At 43.0% G+C, this 25,247-nt stretch overlaps 1 long non-coding RNA gene across 1 annotated transcript in view; it reads right to left on the bottom strand.

Moving 5' to 3' along the window:
- Positions 1-4,797, bottom strand: part of LOC118602953 — a 34,896-nt gene extending 30,099 nt beyond the window's left edge. Inside the window, exon 1 of the long non-coding RNA XR_004951052.1 lies at positions 4,461-4,797. This is a non-coding gene — a long non-coding RNA (uncharacterized LOC118602953). The remainder of the gene's footprint in view (positions 1-4,460) is intronic.
- Between the last annotated feature and the right edge of the window lie 20,450 nt (positions 4,798-25,247).

The following is a 25,247-nucleotide window of genomic DNA, read 5'->3' as shown; positions in this document are numbered from 1 at the left end:
CCTGGCACATTCCATGGTAGCTATTATTTCCCCTCCTTCCTCCTTCCCTCCTTCCCTCCTTCCCTCCTTCCCTCCTTCCCTCCTTCCCTCCTTCCCTCCTTCCCTCCTTCCCTTCTTCCCTCCTTCCCTCCTTCCCTCCTTCCCTCCTTCCCTCCTTCCCTCCTTCCCTCCTTCCCTCCTTCCCTCCTTCCCTCCTTCCTTCCTTCCTTCCTTCCTTCCTTCCTTCCTTCCTTCCTTCCTTCCTTCCTTCCTTCCTTCCTTCCTTCCTCATTCCTCCCATGGTTAAAGCTGAGCCAACACAATCCTGTAGCTAGTAGAGAAGTCTCAGCACTATACCCTTCCCTCTATCAGTCCCTTAACCCTCTGCCCCAGAAATTTTGCAAACTCCAACTCCAAACACACACACACACCTCCCAGTCCTGCATGCTCTTTTCAGTGTGGCCTTCACATTTCTCGTTGACTCAGGCTCCAGTGCAGGGACAAATTGGACGAGCAGAGTGTAAATGTTACCGCTTTGGCTCTTCCTCAAGAGGGGCTGAGCACAGATGTTTGCAGGGGCAAGCGCAGCCCGGTAAGAATGGGGGCATTGTGTGCGGGCTCACACAAAGGCCCAGTGGCCCCACTCGCCTGCCAGCCTCCTGAGCATCCCCTCTTTATGCATTGATTTATTAGGCCAGGGATGAATGAAAACGTAATTAATATTACTGAAGCATTAGAGTCTATTTAATTTAAATGCCACTGAATATTTCACTTTCAGCTGGGAGTGACAATGTGCTCAGGCCCGGCTGGTGAAAGCTGGGGCCATCTGTTACCCCTGCGAAGGAGGGAGACCGGGGAGGCTGAGGGTGTGGGGCTTTGTGGACATTCCAAAGGTCCACGATCATCATTCAACTCAAGGGCAGCCAAACCGCATTCCTCCATAGAAGCCCTCCTCTGGAGGGGCCTTAGAGAACAGGAGGGGGAGAATGGAGAAAATGAAGAGACCCACGTCTTGTCCATTCTGGAGAGATGTTCGATGGGGGGTGGGGAGCGTTGTAACGACGGCAAGCACAGGGTTCATTAGGACACCGCTGCATTCGAGAAATACGAGCCGACCAGCTCCAACTGTGCTGTCCAACCCGGTAGTCATACGGGACTCTTTCAGTTAAAATTAAATTAAATTTAAAATTCGCTTTCACTCGCCGCATTTCACATGTGCGATAGCCACGTGTGGCGAGTGGCTACTTCGTTGAACAGCACAACAGAACATTCTCATCATCGTAGAAAGTTCTGGACAGCACTGTTCTAGAAGAAAGTTGTACCTAGGTAGTTAGAGGGAGAGTTGCTCCCCGCCACACCCCCAGAAATCTGCCCGAAGAATTCTGATTGGTTGATTTGGGGAGTCTCTGGCCCTTCAAGAATGACTGATGGTCAAGAGCCAGTTCTGCGGAGACAGATCATGTGGTTCAAATCCCACCTCTGTTGCTTGATGGTGAACAAGTTTGTCAATCTCTGTCTACCTTGGTTTCTTCATCTGTAAAATGGAGAGGATAATGGGACCTGACTAGCTGTGTTATTGAAGTAAAGAATTATAAAGTGTTTCCACCAGTGCCTGGCACACAGAAAAAGTACCACATATATAAGCTATCATTTGTGAAAGGGGGTACATTGGAGACTGATCTCGAACTAAAGGGGGAATGTTGCCCCGATGTGTCTGAACAGAGGGGATGTGTGGGTTTTGAATTCAAGAGAATAAACCTCCAGGCAATCAGCTGGGGGCCTGGATCCCTAGTTTCTGGACTTCCGGAGCTGGGGGAAAGGAGTGGGAGGATCACAGGGCACTTGGTGCGGCCTCAGCAGCAGCAGTAGCAGCAGGAGGGGGAGGTTCCGTCCTTAGTGGGACGATAATTAGCCCGGTGGGTTCTCTCATAATTGGAATCATTTGTTCTCCTGGTTTTTTCTCTGACAAACTGATTCCATGCCAGGGGAAAGCTGTGTGACTCACACCTTGCCATGCCAATTAGCTGATAAACATCAAACGTAAACAACGATGGCCTAATTAAAACTAGTCACTGAACCTCTGTGAGCTTCTTGTCAAAATTGCACCAACATTCTGCACCCAGGCTTGTGCTGGGTCTCAGGAGCTAAATGAGGGATTCCTTGGAGAATCGTAGATGCCCCCTCTGCAGCAACCCCCTCCCCCCAAAGTGACAGAGGAAACAGTCAGAAGGCAAAGGAAGGGATTAGCTCAGCCACTTGGGTTGGCCCCTCCGGCTACTCTACCTACAATCCTCCACATGCGAAATCCTCTTGTGCAAATGCGGCATGTCCACAACTGCCCCTTTGCACTGAGAAACCATCTCGGGGTTATTTTTGTTTCCATGTGTGGTTTTCAGATGGATATATCTTTTGTACTTTGGATATCTCTAATCCTGAAACCCTCAAAATCACTGTCACGTAGTCAATGAAGCTCTCTGTGACTCAGTTTTCCTCCTGAAAATGAGGATGAGGATATCTGCCCAATTTACCACTCAACGTCATGGTAAGAATCCAATGAGCTCAGGTACATGAAACACTTTGCAAAGATAAGAGCTTAATTCCACTCTAAGTTACTGCATCTGGCCCAGTGGAAACAGCACCGATTCTGGAATTGGATGCCCTGCGGTGGAGACTTCGGCTCTGAGGTTAACCACTCTGAGCCTCAGTTTCCTCACCTGGAGATATGAGTAAGGATTACAGGTGGCAAAGCACTTACCACAGGGCCTGGCATATATTAGGAGCTGAAAAATGGTCTTTTCCTACCCCTTTACTCCTTTATAAAAGGGGAAAGGAGGGATTATGAAACAGAAAGAGAGGAGGAAGAGAATTCTTTCCCGTCTTACTCTCCATCTGCACATATACCTCTCACCTCATTCTTCGATTCTCTCTTTTAAATCCCAGTTCCTTAGCATGACGGAGGCCACCGGGGTCTGGGCCTTGCACACTCTTCCTGTGCCATCCTTTCCTGAGTCTGCACTCCCTCCCGCACACCCTGTGTGCTCCAGCCATACTGAACTGCTAGCAGTTTCTCAGATGTACTGACAACTTCACACTGCTGCCATTTTTCGCATGCTGTTCCCTCGACCTGGAAGCACCTTCCCTGCCTGGTGAAACTTTCTCAATTCTTACGCCTCTGTTCCAGTCTCTATGGAGGCTTTCCAATTGCCCTCTTCTCTGCCTCCTTGAGCCTGGAGAAATGGCCAACTTAGGCTGTTCCTTTGCTGAAAACTCTGTGTGGTCAACCACCACGTGGTAATGCAAAAGTGCAGGAATGAATGAATGGTGGAAGTATGTGGCAGGTATTTATACCCGCCTCTGCCCTCAAGTATGGAAACTCCTGGCAGAGGAGACAGACATGTAAACTCTTTTATGCCTTAATGCATTACAGGGTGCTTAACTAAATTAAAAGCACAGCTTCCCCCGCCCCGCCCTGGGACTAGAAACCCCTGGAGAGCAGCAACCTCCAGGTTGTATTCTGCATAATTGCATCCCTGGCACCTGCCACAGTACCTGATCAAAGCAGGAGCTCCACACTTTTTTGAAGAAATGAATGAATCATTGAATCAATACACAAATGTGTAAATAAGCAAGCCCCTTATTTGGCATCAATGAGTTGTCTGCGGTCTGTCCACCTGAGCCACAGTGGTCTCCCCAGACTGGTTTTCTATGAACACTTGAGGTGGAGCCTTATACAGCATGCTCACACTAAAGAGCTTCTCTTTTTCCTAGTATAAATCCTTTTAGTGTTTTGCCTGTCCCCACAAAACGTATACTGTAGCAAATTAAGAAAGACAAATAAAAAAAGTTAAAGGAAATTGCCTGTAGACAGCCAGCGTGAACCCTTCGGCTTACGTCCCTCCAGACCTCTCACGCGCCTGCTCTAGTCCGATGGCCTGGGCCGACGGCCAGGTCTGCCACTGAGTGGCCGTGTAAACTTACACGATGTATTGAAGCTCTCTGTGCCTCGGTTTCTTCATCTAGAGAGATATCTGCCTATCTCCCTGTTACGAAGATTAGCATGTCAATACGTGTGTAGTGTTTGGTGTGTAGTGTGAACTAAACACGGGTTAGCTGTTCTTACGCTCTCAGCAGAGGCTTCCAGGACCCAAAGAGGGGTGCGAATGGCTTGCCAGTGACTCTGAGGTGAGTCACCCCATGTCGCAGTTCTGAATGTTATGACTATTTTCCCCAGAGCAGGTTTCTGTGTCGGAACTGAGAGCAGACCTGTGGCCGAAGCCCAGTTCCAGCTTAAGACAATGCTAGTTTCACTGAACCTCCTCAATGTAAACAAAAGGATTAAAGCCGCTCCAGGCCTGGGTAACACCCCTGAAAGGCCAAGTTTACTGGATAAATAGAGACGAAGTTCACTATCGGTCTTCTTTAACCTGCATCACCTGAATGACAAGGAAATGCCTGCTCTATGACAGGATGCAGGCCCTTACCTCTGCCCTCCTGCCTGCCAGACAGAACCCTCTTCCTCCTCCAGGCAAATGCCTTAGAAAGGAGCTTTGTCACCAGCCTGGTCCTCCAGAGCCTGAGGTCTGCACATTGCCCAGCTTGCACAGGGCTCTTCCGGCACCAGGAACCAGAGATTGGTTTTGGCAATCGTCCTTTTTCTAGAACAGTCATCATGAAAGCATTTGGCGCAGTGGAAGGGTTATAGATTGTGGAGCCAGTGAGGTGGAGGTTCGAGTCCCCACTGGGTAGCTCAAGCCTGTTTCCTTATTTAGTCATATGATCCATGTAACTCCTGACTGCACTGCTCTGAGGTGACATCTAACAGAAAGTAGGCGCCTGTGATCCCTACCTCCCACGGGGTGGCGATGATGATGATGATGATGATGATGATGATGATGATGCGGCTGGGTGGGAGCTCAGAGAGCAAGCTGAGCTCCCCGGCTGCCTGCTTGCCTCTTGGCAGCGGACAGCGCTCCTGGAAGGGAAATCAGGGAGATCTTAGGCTGTGCCCGCTAAAGGGAGACACCTCCCCATCTCCAGGAGCAGAGGCAGTCCCAGCAGAATGAGAAGCAGAGGGTTCTGTGATATTTCAAGTGGAGAAATTAGCCTCTGCGCGAGTGGGGAAGAGAACTGCCTTCACGCCTTCGCGGGGGCCTGGAACGGGCCGCCGGAATGCGCTCCGCCCAGTCGCCCCACTCCCACCAGAGCGTCATTGTTTGACTTCAGGCTCAGGTCCCTATTCAAATGTAAACACCAGGAGGCGCCTTTGCATTGTGGCCTAGCGCAGTGATAGGATTGACAAGTAGTAACTTGCTGAGAGCCTGAGCTGATGGGGAAGGTTTGGCAGAAAGGGATTTGGAGGGCCTGGCCCAGAATGTCAGGAGGTAAAAGCGAAGGGGTGTGGTCAGAAAGGGGCAATTCTGACCAGAGTTGGCTCTGTCCGCCGGCAAAGGGCCGCTGCTCCAGGACCCCCTCTACCCTCCCAGCCACACGCTGAGGCCCGGCTCTAGGGAGAGGACCAGGGAGGTGCATACTCTGGGAAAGGCAGTTAAGTATGGACCAGGCTGCCTGGTTTGATTTATGCTCTGCTTCTCAGTGACCTTGATCAGGCCTCCCAACTTCCCTGAATCTCAGTTTCCCCATCTGTAAAATGAAGACAGAAATACCTACCCCATATTTTACGAGGATGACAAATTGATAGCACCACATAAATGGCGCTTATCCCCTCCCCTCCCCCCTCCACCCCCCCCCCCCGCAGCAGAAGGGTGTTCAGCTCCGCCCTCTGAGTCTTTAAAAATCAGCAGGACCTAATGCAACACGGTATCCTGAATTGTATCCTGAAATGGAAAAGGCACATTAGTAGAAAAACAGGTTGAATCCAAATAAAGTCTGTAATTTAGTTAATGGTATTACCAATGGTAATTCGTCAGTTTTGATTAATGTGCCGTGGTTATGTAAGATGTTAACATTAGTGGAAGCTGGGTGAAGGGTATATGGGAGCTCTGTGTGCTATCTTTGCCACTCTTCTGTAAATCCAGAATTATTTCAAAATTAAAAGTTAAAACAATAGCAGGAAGTCTTGGCCCTTCTGGAAAGAAAGCAAACAGCATCCCACTGATACATTTTGAAAGCAACATCCCCTGTTCCTGGTCTTCCGCAAACATTTCTGCAGATGGTAAATAATAAAATGTAAAAATAATGACCATTTCAGCACTTAACAAACATGTCAGTGTCCAGACAGGAGGTAACTCAGAGCCAGATGCTTAAAATATATCATTTTATTTAATCCTGACAACAACTCTGAAAGTTGGTATTTCTATTCTCATGGAAACTCATGAGATTGTCTAGGAAGTGGCAGAGGTTTCTAATCATTTCCATCTGGTTCCAAAGTCCATACTCTTTCCAATGGAAGAAGAAAGAGGTGAGGATAATTGAAGGCTGCAAGCGTTCATCTTTGACAGAACAGTCAGATTTCAGAAAGCGTGCTGCAGCGGGACCAGTCTTGTGGGTTATAGACTTATTGTCATAAAATGGACATTTATAGACACACCATGCAGTGCTTGAAAATTGAATTAATGAAAGTGGTAATACTCATCAGTGTTGCTTATAATGAAAAAAAAAAAACTTAGAAAATAGTCTTAACATTAAACAATCGGGAATTTTTCCAGAGTTGGTTCTGGTATACCCACAATAGGCTAGGCAGCCAGTCAAAGTACTTTTGTGTAAGTTTCTTTTTGTGGACATGCATCAGTTAGAATACTTTTGGCTATAAGTAACAGAAAGGTACAACTCAACTCATTTAAATTGAACAGTAAAAAATTTATCTGAAAGAAATAAACAACAACAACAAACAAAACACATGCACAAAACAAAACCACCTGAAGCTTCTGTGGTTTTAGCCATTATGTTTAGAAATGATAACATATGGTAGAGGCAGGGAGGGTGCTGCAGAGTGTCTCTTTGTATCATCAGGAAATCCATTTCCCCAAACCCGCCATCAGTCTGGCCCTCGCTTTAGCCAGAATTATGTCACATTCCATCACTATTCCAATCACTGGCCAGGGAAATGGACTGTTATTTTAGCTAAGCCCACTCGTCTTTTACCCTGAGGGCTGGAGATAGTGTCTGTCTTCCTGGAAACAAATTGCCATTCAAAGAAGGGTGGATGCTGAATTAAAACAGAAGTTCTGTTAAGGAAAGAAGAGGTAAAAAAAAAAAAAAAAAAAAAGTAAAAACGAGCCAATAGCTGCTGGGTAAGAAACCAATAGTACATAGAAAAATTAACATGTTTTTAAGTGGAAAAAAAAGAGAATACATTTCAAAAAAGCTCAATAGGGTGATCCTGTTTATATAAAACAGTTCACATATTTCTATGTACATATACATAGAGAAATATCTGAAAAGATATTCTCCAGAATTTAGTGGTTATCTCTAAGTGGTAAAATTTCAAGAATATTTTACATTATTTGTACTATACCGAATTTTTGGTGTTTAGCTATATTGAATTATTTACTATAAGTGTGTGGTCTTCTTTCAAAGACAATAAGTATTTTCTTTGGGGATTGCTGGTTTGTTTGGTTTTTTTTTTTTCATTTTTGTTTTTTAAGTAGGGAAGGTTTTTGTGTGGAAAAGGTTAAGAACTGCTGTGCTGGGCTTTGGAGACTTTTCAGAGGAGTCAAAATTAAGATGTTTGTTTTTTTAAAAAATGTTTTGTTTATTTGCATATCGGATTGAAAATATATCCACACATTTTTTGATAACTCCTACTATTGATACGTGGAGTCTATATCATTTCTACTTGAACCTGGGCAGGACTTGAGACTGTTTCAAATAATAGTATGTCAGAGTGACGCATGTGACACTGTGTCACAAGAGACCACGCGGCTCCCATCATACTTACTTTTGGAGCTTTGCTTTTGGGACATTTGCTTTCAGAGCCTTGAGTCTCCATCTAAAAAGTCTGACTAACCTGAGGCCATACTAGTTATGTGAGGAGCCCAAACCACACGGAGGGGCCATGGATAAGCCACTCTGGTCAAGAGCCCCTTTTGAGTACAGCCCAGGTGCCAAGTGATTTCAGCTCCAAGTTGCCTGAGTCACCTCCAGCCATTTAAGCCTTCCCCACTGAGGCCCCAGATAATTGTGGAGTAAACACAAGTTTTCCTGCCTCTGTTATATCCAAACTCTTGACCCACAGAATCCACAAACGTAATAGCATGGCTATTATTTTACATAACTCAGTTTGAGTTCATTTGTAATGCAGTAGTTCAAACAAACTGGAATAGTTTGTTTGTCCATGTGTTTATTTGTTTTTAATTCTATAGACCTGTTCTCACAGAAACGAGGTATGGAACCCAATGGTTTGTCCTTGAATATGTCAAAGACTTGACACTCAATGGTTTGTTTTTGCACATGTCAAACCCAATGGTTTGTCCTTGAACGTGCAGGAGGTAGGAAGGCATTAGAAGCCACAATAGTTTCCCGTATTCCGGCTGGAGGGACAGGAGACGTGGAGATGTGTGTCCCTGAGGCACAACTCCAATGAGAAGGGTTAAGTTCTGTAGCCAGTCGTTATAGGCAACAAGAAAGGAAAGGACACATCTTGAGGAAAGATTCAGAGCAGCATGGATTGCTGAGGGAAGGCCAAACAAACAAAAACAAAAACTAAAAAACAAACAAACAAAAAACCCAGAGTGGTAAAGATGAAATTCAGAATAATTTCTACTGTTCAGCTGTGGGGCTTTGGACTAGTCACTCAAACTATCTCCACAATGGAGATCACTCCTGGTCTTGTGAGGATTAATGAGCTAACGTGTGTAAAACTCAGTGGACATGTGTTAAGATGCTTCTTCCCTACCCAGAGGATGGATGTGCTCCAAAGACAAACGCCCCCTTATTTTTTTCATGGTTGATTCAAGATTCAAGATCCTAGTCACTTTAATATATATATATATTTTAGTGGTCATTGGCTGTAGATGTGGTGAGGAAGAAAAAGCTTGTCAGAAAAAGAAAATGTCAGGAGACTAGCAGCAAGCAGGAAAACAGCTGCACCAGCACAGAGACTGTGTGGCCATTGGTTAGGCACCCCAACTGTGGAGCCAGGAAGTTCTGGGTTTCACCCTAGCTTGGCCCCTTGTGGGCCAGGCTGCCTGTGAAAGCCTCTGGACACCTGGATTTCCGTTGGCTCCTCTTGGAAATGAGGAGAACGATGAAACTGCTCTGAGCGAGCTGTGTGCAGACTGGGAGCTCTGTACGAGGCGCCTGGACCTGAGGTGATGAAGGATCATTAGCTCTACCCCTCCTCTGCGTTTGCCCCTCCGCACACCCCCACCTGCAGTGCTGCCTGATTTCCCACAGAGATCTCTGGGCATCAGCTGCTCACGTTTAAGTCACACCAGGCTGGAGAACAACTAGACAAGACAGCAAGAGGACCCTTGTGATCACCCCTCCCCACCTGCCGCTCTCCCCCATGCTCTGGGTCCCACTGGGGTGCCTGCCCTCGCCTCTCCAGTCACGTCCTTCTGGAATGAATCAGCTGGGCCATGCGATAGCCCCTCCCTGGTCTCCCAGCTTCAGGCCTGTGCTCCAGGGTCTACCCACCCCCCACAGGAGCCAGAGTGGTTTTTTAAAAACATATAAATTTTATCATGTCACTCCTCTCCCGAGACTCAACCATAGGCTTCATCCTTAGAAAAAATTCCCTAAACTCCCTTCCCTGGCCTCAAAGCGCCATTTTGCCATCCTCGCTCAGCTCCACCCACGCTCCCCTCCCTTACCACACTCCTACTGCCCTGACCTCTCCACTCACCCTTCTAACAAACCAGTTCCATCCCCACTCAGGGCCCATTGGTCCTGCTCTTTCTGCTCTTTACCTGCTGCAGCCTACTCCTTATTCAGGCCTGAACTCAGACATCGCTTCTTCAGGTGGCCTCGAGGACCACCGCCGCCATCACCCTGCCTCTACCCTGCTCTACTCACTGGTACCCTTTTGTCCACAGCTCTTGTTGGTATCAGAGACTATCTAATTTATTTATCAATTACGTATTCTTAATAATTAACAAACCTGATGTTTCTATCTAATAATAGTAGTTTAAGATCATTTATGATCTACCTGCCTCGCCTGAATGGGAGCCCCTTGAGGAGGGGGCCTCTTTCTCGATCACCCTGTATCTCCAGCACCAGAAAAGGTCCATGTTTATTGCCTGACATCTGCCTACTTGAAGAAGTTTCTCCTGCCTGTCCTCCCCTCTCCAACCACTTCATCCACAGAGCTCTTAACGTACTGATTTGGCACAAAGCCCACACTTCTTAGAATGGCACTTTTCCTTGCAGGGGTGTCATGCTTCCCAGGTACATCGTAAGATCCTGCAACCCCAACCCCCACACAGTACCTGGCACCCACATAGATGCTCCAGGCATCCAGTCCCTCTCTCACTTCCTTGGGCTGTCAGTTTATCTCAAATTGCTCTCCTCCTGTTGCTCATGTCATGGTTAACTCTGCTTGTTCCTGGGTTGTGATATGAACTTCATTCTCGAAGGTTTTACTGGGAAAGGGCATCCATGAGGGCTCACGTACGACGTTCCCTGATTTCATGTCCAATGCAAACACAGGCAAATACATAATTACCAAGCATTATTACTACTTGTAATTACCGCAGCTCCTCAGTCAACATCGTGAACTAAAGAAATGAGCGTGAAGAGTGGAGTGTTTAAATGTTGCCCTCTTGCCCCTTAAAATATTTATTTTCCAGTCATCACTCCAAATAGTTTAATTATGTCTTGTTACCTAATTAGTGCATGTATGTGGAATTTACAGATTCCGGAGTGAAGCTTTGTAACTTTCTAAATGTTTGCATCTCACTGAGTGTCCCATCAAATATTTCTAACTATTCATTTCCAAGGCGCTTTTCTAGATTGCTAAACACCACCACCAACAGCTGATGCTGTTCTGGTCCATGAGAAGGAAAGGGGAGCAGAGAACGTGCCCCTTCCCTGGAAGGCGTGACCCTGAACTGTACCTATCACTTCCACTCATGGCTCTCTGGTGACTTCTGGCTACAAGGGAGGCTGAGTAATATACCCCGTTCTCTCTTTTCCTATGTTCAAAATAAATTTGGAAGCTCTATTACTAAAAGAAAGAGAAAAATGCATGTCGGATGACAAATAGAAATCTTTATGCTAATAAAGATTACCTTCAGCCTCATAAAGGATGTATGCATGTGTGTGTGTGCGTGTGTATGTGTGTGTGTGTGTGTGCGTGTGTGTAACTTGGTATTCCAGTATTCTTTTGACCACCTTAGAGTTCAGTTGCTTTGCTGTAGTCATAGGGTTGCCAGACAAAATATGAGATACTGAGTTATGTTTTTAGATAAACAACAACTAATTCTTCATTATGTGTCCTAAATATTCAGATTTAACTGGGTGTCCTGTATTTTTATTTGTTAAGTTTAACAACCCTATGTAGTCAGGAACCAGAAATTGAAATACCAGAAAACAAACATGTGTCTTTCATCCCAAAGAGTAGGAAGTGGGTCTTCTTAGCCACTCAATGCCAAGAAGCCAGTTCATTCCCTCCTGCATGATGGGAGTTTATGCAGTGAAATGAATGGTCCCTCCCATGGAGAAGAGAGTCAGGAGTTGGAACGAACAATGGGGCAGCAGAGTGTGGACAGTGTGCAAACATGGCAGAAGCTATCGGCACAGTCTCCAGGGAAAACAAATGGATTACAGAAATGCATGTGCACAGGCAAGTGAGGGAGCGAGCCGGGAAGATCTATGGCAAAGCAGCTAGCCCCCGTCACCAAGTCGCCAGAGGGGCTTCTGCAACTACTCTGTGATAAACCTCTGGTGAACAAAATTTTGTCACAATTTAAGGGGTTCACACACCCCTGCAAGCAAATGGACCTTTAAATAAACAGTCTGAATCAAATCTCAAGTTATAGAGTTGGTCCATAGGGCACCACCGAGGAGGCACACACTATCTGGTAAACTAGCCATCCTGGGCCAGCCATTTACAACCCGTGTTAACCTTTCCCCGGTTTCCTCCGCCTTCATCTTCCCCAGGTGGGACTGACCTACAAGCCCAGGTGAGTTTCCTAGCCATCACTGACGTCAGTGTGGACACTAATGGTGTCCCGCCATGCCTCGTTCTGGAACTCGTGACCATCCCCCAAATCTACCTGCAGAGTCCCAGCTTCAGTTGCTATGTGGTTAGTTTCCTGTGTGATAACCAGATCCTGTGTATGAGGAACCAACCTACCAGCCCAGAGTCTCAGGGTTACCTATCAATCGTTTAGATTTCTGCTGGATACCTAGAGCCTCAACCTGAATCCTAGTGGGCACCAGGACTCAGCTCCCTTCTATAAACCTAAACTCTGTTCTCTACTGTCCCAAACTTGTCTCGCTGCCTGCAGACTGATCTCATAACGCAATTGCTTCCTCTAAACTACATGGCCAGCTGGATCCCACCCCACCCCCCATTCTTTGCTCCATGATATTGCCCCTCCCCATATGAATGGTCATCAGGATTAGGCCTGAGATTGGTTCTGCGCATCTGAACTATTCATGAGGCTTTTTCAAAATCCAGGTGACCAGATCCCACCTAAACCTACTAGATCTCTTGAGAGAGGGTCCAAGGGTATGCGTATTTTTTTATTTTTACTTTTGAAGTTCCATAGATAATTCCGATGTGCTCTTTAGGTGAAGAACCCCTGCTCAAGACGCCATGCCTTGAATTAGGGATGGCTTCTGTAGCCAATTTATTTCCTCCACTTCCACAGGCTTTTTTCTCCCTAACCTCTACTGCTATGGTACAAGGGGACCAACGTGTCTTGCCCTTGAGTCTCCCAGAGTTGTGATAGTGGTGAAATCAACAGGGAGGAGTTTGAATCAAAACTAAAATCACACCTGTCCAGCATGTTATGTAAAACTTAGCTTTCGTTAAGTTTAGATATTTTTCCTTAGTAAGAGTAATTTATTCTCAAAAATGCCCTTAAAAATTGAAGTTCCAACTGAAGAACTTTAGACAGGAATAGTCAGTAGTGGCTACAAGTGGTCTGAGCCATTCTACTCACCACTGGTGCTCAGGGACTCCCCACTATCCTCCATTTGACCGAGCTGTCCTGAGGCCCATCTGAGGATTGGGGTGGGTGGGGCAGAGAATTAAACGACTAGTGTTGTAGAATACCCTGGTTATATCTATACAGCTATCTATATAGCTATACCTATACATATATTAGCTTCAGTGTACAACAATATTGGCTATTAATCTCCTAGCCCCCCCCACACACACGCAAAATAAAAAGGAAAAAAATCACAACAAAATGTAAAAGTCACATTTCATTTTATTTCTTCCCATCACTTCAAGACTTGCACAGCACCCCTAGCCCTGAAGTACACCCCTTAGACCCAATATTTTTCCAATTCACACCCTTCTACTTGGCTGAGTCTCTGGGACTGTATATTGATGTGCCACCAACCCAGCCATTCAATATGATTCTGTCAGCCCACTGCTTGTTTAGTCAGCACAACACCAAGTATCAAGTTCAACTATTTTCTTTGAAACTAACCAGATTTGGGGGGAGGGAGGGCTGGAGATACTGAATCAATAGGATGTGTGTAGACACAACATGACTTTATAATGAAAGTTGTCCCCGTGCTCTGTCTGGCAAGAATGAAGTCTACGTTTCCTCAGCTTCCTTTTGGCTCCCTGTGTCCTTGTCACTCAGCCTGTGTCTCTTTGAATTCAATTCATGTTACTGTCACCAAGAGTTGTCTCATTCCTCCCTTGGAACTTAGAGAATAAGAGACTTCCCTCGGAGACACATCTATCCTTCCACCCATTCATCCATTTAGTGAGTACTTACCACATCCAAAGCGTTGGCAAACCAGGACTTATTAAGATCTAGAATCTGTGCTGGGGTGCAGTATCAATGAAAGTTTTTAGTTGCAAACAACAAAATCCTCTCTAGTTAAAGCACAAAGGGATTTGCTAGAGGATATTAAGCAGATTAGAGAATTTCCAGGAGGGTCAGGCTTGCATGCTATACATCCAGAAGAAAAATACCTTATCACCCATACCACAGGACTATTCTAGAGATATCTTCACTTTCACACCCCTGTCACTGGCACCTATGATCCAGAGACTGAACACTGGCAATGCTGCCACCCCAAAAGAACCAAATGCTTTGGCCACTGTACTTGCCGGGGTGACCTTCCCATACGTGGCCTCCATCTTTGTTGCTTACTTCTACCTTCACACACCAGGTGAACAAAGCCAGTTGATGGGACCTTGGTTGCATACTTAAGCTTACTTACTACAAGAGTTCCTGTAGTTTTCTCTTTCTATCCTCTGGAGCAAGGAAGAGGTTAGAGAAGGGAGGGGAGTTGAGGATATAGAGAGAAGGTCAGAAGAGACCTAATGATTAAGTATGAAACCTTGAAAGTCAGTATTCACCCAAATGGTAAGAAGAAGAAAATCTAGAGAGAGCTTGAGCTAAGGCATTGGCGTGTGAAAAAGAAGGTATGTTTGGGGGAAGATGCGTAATTCATGGGGCTAGAACAATGGTGAATATGCTGAGAATTGTGGGAGTGAGATGTGAGAGAGTAGGTAGTGGCCAACCTGGTAAGGGTCTCTCATGCTCTTAGAAGCTTGGTTTTTCCCTGAACAAGTCCAGATTTGGGCGGTTTCTCCAGATCTGATCAAAGTCTGCAAATTGTCATTCACCTTTTCTGCCCTAAACATGGGACCTCGCTTCAGTCTTGGCCTCGCGAAGTAGCACCCTAATAACACTGCCCCTACTGAATGGTAAACGAACCACTTTCAACAGGGTTAGTCAGTCAACAAAGAAGCGTTGCCGTCACATTTAAAAAATATGTCCATCGTTCCACTATTCTCAAGTGTAAAGACAAAATGTGATCAAGATGATTTTTCTGTTCAACCACCTCTACCTTGCCCCGATTCTATAGCGCTTTCCCTAACGGGGCCATGTCGTTGCACTTTAAAAGAAGCCTCAGCAGCTCAGCAAGGCAGGGTTCTCAATGCTTCTTTAATAGACACTTGAAGTGTCTTCTCCATCTACAGTCTCACCGGGGCCCTATATAGTTAGCCTCCTGGCCAGGACTGATTGGACCACCTTTTGGACACCTGACCCAAGCTGAGCAAATTGGATTCTCTCCCTCAGAGATGTAAAAATTCATTCATTCTCCTATTCAGCAAATATTTATTGAACCCTAACTTTGAACTAAGCATTGTTCTAGAAACTAGGGGTACAATGGATACATTTTCCCCTGATATCACACTTCATCATTTTGGGTTTGCTCAGACACCTACACTTCCTTCTAAGTCCTCTCTGTTTCAGCTGGTTTAGTGGGTGTCTAATCCTTACAACAAAACAACACTTTCTAAGACAATTTCACATTGTTATTGGTAACGAGGAAATACCTTACTTTCTTTCTTTGGTCTTTCAAAGCCATTTCCCCATGGTAAAGAACCTGAGAAATTTCTCCAAAGTTTTAACTAGGTAAATTTTCACTGACTGAAATCATATTTGATGTCCAGAAATATTTATTTTTGAGATTGATGCTATATTACCCACTTTTTGAAAACACAGAGAACGTCAAGTAATATGTCAACGCTTTCCACTGAGTCATGATGATAAACCAAAATTTCTGCCTTTTATTTGTTTGTTTGTTTGTTTATGGCAATCATATGGCAACCTCCCCCACTTGCCCCCCCCCACACACACAGCCTCTAAAAACCATCTCGTGTAAGGAAGCAAAAGAGAGAAAAGTTGAATGGTTAGAAGAATTAGGCTTGTAAGGTTTGCAAGACAAACCTGAGTTTAAATGCCTCTTCCTCTGGTGACCTTGGAAAATTTCAAATATATAAAAAAAAGAGACAGTAACTATTTCACAGGATTATTGTGGGAATTAAACGTGCACAGAAAGTGATAGTGACCAAACAAGTAGTCACTGTTTATTACTGGGATCTTTATTCATGAACCACAATGGGTATGCAAATAAATATGGATATGTATACATAGTACACAGATATACATAATATACAGATATATCTGTGTCGGCCAGTTGCACTATTATTCTCACCTAAGGAGAAACTGGAGTGATAGTTTAGGCCAAGAGATGATTCAGACCCTTGTGTTTAACTAATTGCAAGATTCAATGATAAATGATAATCTAATCCGATGCTGTAACCAGAGGTGTGAATTGCCAATTCAGGATCCAGAGTCACCCCCAACAACTCCTCCTCATCTTGAATGTGTAGAAGCTCTTAAAGACTTTGCTGGGAGCTGAAGGGTTGGGGAGGGAAATGGGTAGTGATTCATTTCTTCCAGTTCCCAAAAACTCAAAGCAGAGATACAGAACCCTTCTGAATCCCACAGTCTTCAAAAATGACTGTATTTATGAAGACAACAATGATATTGTGTGTGACCACAGCAGGGGCCACATATTCACTAGGGCTATTAGGGACTATCATGCGTCAGCTCACTGGTTAATGTGCTGACTCCAGAGTTTGACTTCCTGGGTCCAAATCCTGACTCTGCTACTTGCAACTTCAGTCTAGTTTCTTGGCTTCCTTCAAATTTGGTTTCCTCATCTGTGGATGGGTGTGATGATAATATTAATATCACCTGCGTTAATGTCTTATGGCTACAAGTATCTCGTGGCTTAAAACAACAGAAATTTATTCTCACAAATCTGGAGTCTAGAAGGTCAAAATCATTCTCGCTGAGCTAAAATCAAGGTGTCAGCTGGGCCATGCTTCCTCCAGAGGCTCTAAGAGAAAATCCATGCCCCTTGCAGCTTCTGGTGGCTGCCAGCATCCCTTGGTTTGTGGCCTCATCACTCCAATTGATGTCTCCATGGTCACACCACCTTCTCCTCTGTGTATCAAATGTCTCTCTACTTTCCTTTTGTAAGAATGCATTGATTGTGTTCATGGCCAGTGATGATTAATTTTATGTGTCAATTGACTGGCCATGGGCTACCCAAATTAAACATTACTTCTGGTGTGTCTGTGAGGGCATCTCTGGATGAGATTAGCATTTGAATCAGTGGACTCAGGAAAGTAATTGCCCTCTTCATTGTGGGTGGGCTTCATCTAATCTATTGAGGGCCGGAATAGAAAAAAGGTGAAAAAAGAAAGAATTTTTCTCTTTGTCCTGCCACAATATGAGAGCTGGGATATCTCATCTCACCTTCTCCATCCCTCAAACTAGGATTTATACTATCAGTTCCCCTGGTTCTCAGACCTTCAGACTCGGACTGAACTGCACTACTGAACTTCCTGGGCCTCCGGCTTGCAGAAAGCAGATCGTGGAACTTCTCAACCCCCATAACCACTGGAGAACTCTGACTAACACAAGGCCCACCTAGATAAATCTTCTATCTGCAAAGACCCTTTTATGCCATTTAAGTTAACATTCACCGGTTTATTTTTCGGCCTTCCACATTTGCCTGTGGTCTCATTGTGAGGACTGAATGGAATATGTCGATAAAATGCAGTGGCTAGAACATGGGAAGAGTTCGGTAAGCATTATCTACTATTACCAGACAGATCTTGTCTACTGCAGTTACCTTGAAGGAAATTAGCCGAAAGAGGGATCGAGGAAGACAGGAAGGGGATTAATGGTAGTTGACCTTTGCCAATAACATTTGAACATGCAAAAATGCTTTAGGTCTGTGCTCTTAGCATGTGTCTTTCACAAACACCTCTGCAGGTCACAACTTCCTGTATGATAGGCAAGGTGGAAGATCTGGGAAATAATCCAGAAATTAATGTAAAATTAGTGTAAAAGAGTTGTTCCTGTTAACCCATACTTGAAAATTAATATGTTCACAGGAATTTTATTTTCATTTTGATTCTGAAATAAATAATCATCAAAATTCTGAATGAAGAAAACTAGTATTTTCTAGAAATTTTTATTTTTTCACTTTGGTTTATAAACTCCTCTATAACATTTAAAATAAGATGGGCATATTGGTATTCTCAGTACTGGCATAAAATTGTTCTTTGTTGTGTCACCCGAAGTCTCTGTTAGTTTCAGAAGCTCAGAATAAAGATCAAGATTTTAATATTTTAAAAGCTTCCCATCCTTTTCATAGGCTTGACAGGTAAGCAATCCATACTGAGGATAGATTTACACTTGCAAAGCCCTTTCTCAGATTAATTATTCTTTCTAATCTTATGAAATGGGGAGGGATCAGGAGTCCCACTTTATAGATTTGGAAAAAGAGACACGAAACTTAAGATGCAGAGAGTGAAACAGAACTGGTCAAAGGCAGAGCTGCACTGGACCTCGGGCATCCAGACTCCTAATGACACCACTAGCAAAGGGAGGAAGGATGGAGGAAGGTGACATGGAATAAAGGCAAAAGGTCACCTAACAATTCAAGCCTGGAGAAGTCTAAAGGAAGAAAGGCAGGAGATGTGAAATGAAGGAAGTCAAAATCCCCAATCGACCTCTCGTTTATTACTAATTAAAAAAATAGGATGACCAGATTCCAAGGAATCAGTGATTTGATGCAACCTCACACATTCCTATAGATTCCTTCTTTGGGCTGCTTTCACGCACTTCAGTAAAGGGTGTGCATGACCTTATTCACTAGTTCTTTTTATAAACCACATCCTCTCACCTGGGCAGGTATTTTGAACAGTGAAAAGATTTCTCTTCATGACAAAAACAATCGACTTCCCTTTGTTTCCCCCAGAAACATTTCCTCAGGGAAATTAAAAGCCAGAATACACATGTGAATCAGGAAGTAAGGACTATGTTCATTACACTGAATTAAAATATTTATAATGATATATGTGATAGTTTATAGAATAAATGTACCCACGTGTGTGCATTACTGAGCTCCTTTTTCATACTGTAATTCTCTCCTCCTCCAGGAAGGTGTCGATTTCCAAACAGACTGCATTTCCTGTTTTTCAACTTTCGTAGCATTATTTGAAGGTTTCATATAGTGCAGGTGATATTACAGTTACCAGTCTTTTCGTAATGACAGGGCCATCAGTGCTGCATGCGGAAATGGATAGGCTCATTGAAACAACCTAATGCAGAGAAAGAAACTCGATATGATACGACACATTAAAATTTCAAAATACACTCAAATATGGCTGCTTCTCAAATATGGCTGCACATCACAAATGCCTTAGGGTCTTAAAAGAAAAAAAATGGTGACTGGATCCCAATCCACACGATTAAATAGTTATTTCTGTAGGCGAGAGATTGGCATTAGATGATTGAGAACAAACGCTTTATATAAAGGACTCAATGAAAGGAAAAGACCCTCACCCCAGTATACATTCATGATTATATCATATTATGAGGTTATGGCAAGAGTAGGGATGTTGACAATACTATTAGTAGTAAAGAAATGAGAACAACCAGTCCATCTATCATACAAGGTAAACAAGAACTAGAAAGGAACATGGACAAAAGAAAAGAACTAGATTAATTAGAATAGTGAGAATTTTGTTATACCGAAACATATTTTTTAAGTATTTTCAGTGTGTTAACATTATGGATGTTGGTAAAAGATGTATGGGAACTCTATACTACATTGGAAACATTCCTGTAAGTTTAAAATTATTGCAAAATGAAAAGTTTATTTAAAAAAAATATTTTAGTGATTTAATCATGGTTTCCAAGGAAAAATTTCCACAGCAGATACCATCATTATAGGCTGCCCATTGTAGTTTGCATCCTCTTGTTGTCATGGGATTCATTCCGCAATAAGATGATGTTTCTGCTGGCCCATCTCTGGATGATACCTAACAACAACGATAGTAATGGCATTCACTGCGTGCTAGATTCTGCGCTAAACACATACATGCATTATCTCTTTCAAGCCTTGCTGAAATTTTATGTGTAGGTACCATTATCATGCCCACCTTATAGATGAGGAAACTGAGAATCAGAGAGTTAAAATTATTTACTTAATACCATCCAGCTAGTTAATGACAGAGCCGAAACTCAAACCTACATCTAGCTAATTACAGAGCTTATAATTTTAACCTGTATTATATCATCTCCCAACTTTGCTTATTGTTTTCTTGATAATGCTGAGATCTGCAAAATAAGAGACCATTTATTGTGCATATGCAATATGCAATCCTGGCTCAGACTAGAATTAAAAAATTTAAGTTGTTCTATGCCTACTCCTTCCTTCTCACTCTCCTCCCCTAATTCTCAGGACATGCTGTCTCCAGGTAGTCCATGCTGTCTGGTCATTTCTGGTTTCAAAATTACCTGATAAGAACTTATACAACTCAACAACAAAGAAACAAATAATCCAATTAAAAAATGGGCAGAAGACCTGAACAGATACTTCTCCAAAGAAGAAATACAGATGGCTAATAGACATATGAAAAGATGCTCAAGGTCACTAATCATCAGAGAAATGCAAATTAAAACCACAATGAGATATCACCTCACACCTGTCAGAATGGCTATCATCAATAAATCAAAAAACAACAAGCGTTGGCAAGGATGTGTAGAAGAGGGAGCCCTCATACATTGTCGATGGGATTGCAAATTGGTGCAGCCACTATGGAAAACAGTATGGAGATTTTTCAAAAAATTAAAAATGGATCTATCTACCTTTTGACCCAGCAATTGCACTTCTGAGTATTTATCCTAAGAAAAACAAAACAATAATTCATAAATATTCATGGCAGCACAATTCATAACAGCCAAGATATGGAAGCAACCTAAATGCCCATCAACAGATGATTGAATAAAGAACTTATGGTTTATATATACAATGGAATATTACTCAGCCATTGAATAAAATGAAATCCTACCATTTGCAATGACATGGATGGACCTAGAAGTTATTATGCTGAGTAAAATGAGTCAGACAAGAAAGAAAAACACTATATGATTTCACTTACATGTGGAATCTAAGGAACAAAAAGAACAAACTAATCAAAAACAGACTCACAAATATAGTGGACAATTTGGTGACGGACAGAGGGGAGGGGGTTTGGGAGTCTGGGAAAATGGAGTGAAGGGTTAAAGAAGTACAAATTAGTAATTGATAGATGGTCACTTGAATGGGGAGCCTGGCATAGGGAATGCAGTAAGCATTAATATGATAGCTAGGTGGAGGGCCGGGGGAGGGAGGGAGCAATTAGGGGGATCATTTTATGAACTACATAGATGTCTAACCAATGTACTATATACTTGAAACTAATTTAAATAAATAAATTTAAAAAAAATTATCTGATAGTTTCCATTTCTTGTTTCAAAATTACCTGATAGATTCATTGTCACTAAGGTAGGAATGATTAATAGAAGTTTCATGTGTTGGTGTTCGGAGGAATAAATCTATTTTTTAAAAGAATATCTAAAAGGAGTAGTATTCACCCCAAAATATGAAAATGGTGAACTTTACTCATTGTGGTACAGTAATGGGGGAAATGTTTGAGAAAGGAGCCTTTAAACAAAAAAGCAGACTATTAATAAAGATTGCTCATTGCATGTGAATTGATGGGCACAAGGCACCATAATTGACATCAAGGAAAGCTAAGAAATAAGATCTATCATTCCCTTCCTACGGAAACTTATCTTCTGTAGGAAGGGAAGCCGGCTCCCCTCTCCCCTCCCCACCCCACGCATCTCCTGCTCATGGTATTTAGCATTTTCAAAGGAGCGTGTAGGCGTTAATCTGAATAAAAAGGTGTATACTGAAAACAAGTGGTGGTGGCATATCTCTTATTTGTAATAGATTTGAATTTTAATAGCACTATTTCTGAGCCTTTATGTTACAATTGATGTTGTTGTTACAAGAGACCTTTCTGTGTGCAAACCACCTGTTTCAACTATTTTGCTTGTTTTTCCAACACTCCTTCTAGGTAGGCACTGTTCACATCTTTTAGATGAGGAAAGAAACTGAGAGAATAAGTGATTTTCCAAGATATACAGCTGAAAAGCAGTGGCTCCAGACTTCAACACTGCCTCCAAAATGCCTGGCATCACCTCTGAGATCTCACGGGTGTGCGAGCCTCCTGGCATGGATCCAATAGGGAGACAGAAGCCACACAAGTAATCTGAGCAGGGACTATCTAATAAAAAAATTATTAAATAGTAACAAGGGGTTAAGTAGTGAGAGGATTTAGTTGTAAATGATTGTCCATTGCTCTTTAAGCGTTCCCAGTGTATTATATATCCCAAGGCAGACTGTTAACTCAAGGACAAGAAAAGTTAATTCCCCCCTCAGTGCCAAGCCCCGTGCTGGGCATGATATAACTTGATCATTTAAAACTAAGTTCAAATCCTTGCTCTGCTACTTACTAACTGAGTGACCTTGAGCAAATCACATAGTCTCTCAAAAAAAAAAACAAAAACCAAAAGCGAAAATAATAATGCCTATATTAAAGGGTTATAGGAAGAATAAAGGGAATTAGTAAATGCAAATGACTCAGCTAAATAAGCGATGGCTACTACTACGATTATTATCACTATTATTATTATCATCATTGTCATTAAGACTTTCTGATTCCTCATTTTCTGAAATGCTGCCCAGTATAATAATTGGGACAATATTTGCAAACCAACAAGACATCGTTTGACCTCATTTGTAGGTAGAACTGTCCTTCCTTTGGTCCACATAAAGAACTACCATATGTTACTCAGCCTTATTTTGAGCACTGACTCTTTTTTTTTTTTTTTTTTACCGAATGTTAGTGTCAGGTCAACATCCACCCTTCCTCATCAAAAATCTCTCAAGCATCAGCCTACTGAAAGTTTGCCTTCTTTAATCCCAGGGTAACATTTCTGAGCCTGGTTAATTCTCCTTTAGCTTTCAATGTGAGCCAATTGGCTTTAATCACAGGATGTTATCGGAAAAGATTGGGCAGATTATGGGTAGTAATAGAGATAATTACCAAGGAGAAAGAAGGAAAAAATAAATGAATCTTCCATCTTAGGGAGAAATAAATGGCTTTATTACGGGGTCGGGAGGGATGATCCTAAAATTCCCTGTCCAAGAGAAAATGTATAACGGTAGTTTGGGAGTTGGAGAATTTGGCAGCAACCAACACCCATGGATCGAAACAGCTTTTAAGGGCCAACCTCAGGGGACTGTATATCTATAAAAGGAATGAGACGTTTTACTTTATGCTTTAGAAAATGCAGAATCACAGCCCATTGGAAACACGGCTAGCTCATCTGTCATTATTTGCAAAGGACAAGGAGAAAAATGATGTTCTACCATATGAGGGTGATAGGCAAGAATCTCTCCAAGTTTTCTGAAATTTTTTCAGGCAAGTCTCAAGAAGCAGAAAAGAAGAAAAATTTTAATGTAAAACCTTGGTCAAAATGAGTTTCTCTGGAGTCATCTACATAAAATTGAATTTAGAGAGCCTTTGTATTTGAGCTCCACCTCCCCTTCTCCCCAATGCACCCAGGCTGCAACGTGCAGTTCGTTGTGTTTGCTCTGAATGGCATTTTAGAACAAGCTGGTGATGTGAGTGGCCTCGCACCACAGGGCACTGTGCCATTCTGCACAGAGCATCCTCTGGTCAGCAAGTGTTCCACGGGCCTCAGTTTTGAACAGAGGTCCCAAGGCCCACATTGTGTTTCGCTTAGGGCTGATTATAAACAATAAATCCTAGTGAGGGGAACTCAAAGAAAGGCTCAGAGAGAAATAGCATGAATACTATAAGATGCATTTTCCATTTCCATTGACAATCTTCTCTTTTTGTCTGTAGTCTTATTTTTAACTACTCTAAGTTCTCAGCAATAGTCAATGTTACATTTTCCTCAAATAACTTCTTACATTCTTAAATATTTAAATGCTTGCTTTGTGTGAGAGGGTAAAGCAAGGACTCTGGAGTGACATGATTGGTTCCGAGCTCTCCTAGTCTTGGGGGGAGGGGAACCTGAGCACCCATGAATCCTAACAGAGGGGTTAGCCCACCCCAGCTCTTCTGCTTCCCAAGGCTGCCCAGTCAGGGAGTCAGCCTGCCTGGAACTGGCCCTCAGGGATTTCCCTGACCACCTCCTAAGGAATGGTAACTTCCTCATGGAAAGGAATCTAAAAGAAGATGTCGTGAGCAAATGCTGCCCGGATACATGGTAGAGGGTGAGGTTCTGACTTTCAGACCCCAGGATTATTGCCCAGGCTCCCGGAACTCACTTAGCTGACCACTAAGAAGCAGTTTATTTATTAATATGAAGTATTAAATAGTCAACTTTTTAAAAACAACTCCTGTGCTTTATTAGCATCTTAGAGTCATCTTCAATAAAGGCCTTCAATAAATACAAGTTATTTTGTATGTTTGAAAATCCTTGGGAGATCAGCATTACAAACTTTGAATGTGTGTATATGAATAATCACGAGATTTGATTATATCATCCACTCTACAAAATCCTGTTCTCAATAAGGGTCATATCTGGTTGGAATTGCTTAAATCTTTTCATTATTTCTCCTACAAGCAACTTCAGACTTCAGGCTTAATTAGAATGAAATTCATTCCTTAAACAGGTATTCTATCCAACATTAACTTACTGGTTATAAGGACATTAACATATAATCCATATGATATATCCGTAATAGTAGAATAGAAAATAATTGTAGCCTAAGTCACAACATTTGGATTTTAAAATCTACTACAAGCATGAGAAAATTCGTGTATTGTACCGAAAGCAAATGCCTTTTTAGTAACCAGAGAATGTGTACCCTTGGAGAAGGTAAATTGCAGACCAGGCCCTTAGTCAGGTAATTACATTCTCCTCTGGTTTAAATCTCCTCCCAAGTTTCCATGTCTCACACAAGGCTCTTTCCCTCTCTTGATTTTGACCTCTGGAGTTTGGTGTCCATTAGAGAATCATCCCCAATTTCTCTGAGCAGCCCTGTCCCCCGTCCTGGGCAGAATTATTCTCACGCTAAGGTTTGACTATTTATTCATGTGTCTGCCACCCAGAGCTAAGAGTATCTTCCTGGGGGGCTCAACCTAAGAGTGATTGCTGCTTATTATTTATCTGAGATTCAAGCCTGGATGGCTTTTAATTTTTTGATGCTTAATGTAGAGAAAACAGAATTGCTTTTGATTGATCCTGCCAAACTCTGCAATGCATGTACTTCTTTTACTGTTCAATGGGTCATAGGAGGCTAGCTGCACAAGGCTCTCTCTTCAGAGGGGCCAGTGCAGTGGGAAGAAGACTGGACAAGGGGCTGTGTCCTAATCTTCAGCCACTAGCTTTGTTATTATCTGGTTAAACTACTCAAGTTACTTAAAGTCC

This window comes from Rousettus aegyptiacus, unplaced genomic scaffold (assembly GCF_014176215.1).
Source record: "Rousettus aegyptiacus isolate mRouAeg1 unplaced genomic scaffold, mRouAeg1.p scaffold_m13_p_5, whole genome shotgun sequence".
NCBI classification, from domain to species: domain Eukaryota; kingdom Metazoa; phylum Chordata; class Mammalia; order Chiroptera; family Pteropodidae; genus Rousettus; species Rousettus aegyptiacus.
The sequence above is the reverse complement of the archived record's forward strand: the minus strand, read 5'-3'. Positions and strand labels throughout refer to the sequence as shown.